Below are 911 nucleotides of genomic sequence, written 5' to 3'. Positions count from 1 at the left end.
AATGTTGAAGATAAATATAAAATTTAACTTTTATTAGTATCACAAAGATAAAATAGTCAGTGGTCAATGAAATAAGATAACATTCAAAAGAATTATAATGAAATGAGTAGCAATTAAATGCTGATGCTAAATAGAACAATGAAATAAGATAAACAACAGAGTGACAATACAATTAATAACAATTAAATGCTAATACTAGCATGATAAATTCCGGCAGCCGAGGTCCAATCAGTGTGTCATGGGGGATTAACCTGGATAATTTGAGGGACAGATGAGCCACCAATGTGTACTAGTCCTGCGTTAATAAACGATTAGAACAGCTTATAGAGACTAGGGTATTACAAGGTAAGAGAATATGATGCAACCAGCTGCCATGAGGAAAAAGAGCAGTAGGAAATAAGATGGCAGAGTGAATCTGCTGTCAGTGTTAGACTCTGAGCATAATGGGCCAGTCTGAGCTCTACTAAACTGAGTCTTCCTCAAAGGTTGCCCACTTGGCTACTGACCCAGCCCAACACTGATTAGCTTCCAAGATCGGACGGCTTTGGGCGTTTCCAGTGTGGTATGATAGTAGAGAGAAATGAGCGATAATCGGAAGCTCTGGAATCACTGATGAGAGTTCACGAATTTTACAGCATAAAAGGAAAAGACAACAGAGATGAGATGGATCTGCTGCCAATGTTAGACAGGGGTAAACCCTGAATCAACGGTGAGAGTCCATGAAAGATAGATACAGGCTGGAAGAAGAAAAAAAAGAACATGACCAATAATAAAGGCCCTGTCAGACAGATTAAGGTTCATTCACAGGGAGCATATTAAAGTATCAAAACTGTTAATAGTAACAGTTACTAATAGCAACCACTGAAATGAAGCCAAAAAGCTGTAATGTTCTTAGATCGACCGATTGGATT

At 38.2% G+C, this 911-nt stretch overlaps 1 pseudogene; it reads right to left on the bottom strand.

Moving 5' to 3' along the window:
- Window positions 1-457: 457 nt before the first annotated feature.
- On the bottom strand, window positions 458-576 carry LOC134930563 (5S ribosomal RNA; annotated as a pseudogene).
- Between the last annotated feature and the right edge of the window lie 335 nt (window positions 577-911).

The sequence above is a fragment of the Pseudophryne corroboree genome, chromosome 5 (assembly GCF_028390025.1).
Source record: "Pseudophryne corroboree isolate aPseCor3 chromosome 5, aPseCor3.hap2, whole genome shotgun sequence".
Taxonomy (NCBI): Eukaryota; Metazoa; Chordata; class Amphibia; order Anura; family Myobatrachidae; genus Pseudophryne; species Pseudophryne corroboree.
This window is presented reverse-complemented; position numbering and strand designations above follow the sequence as displayed.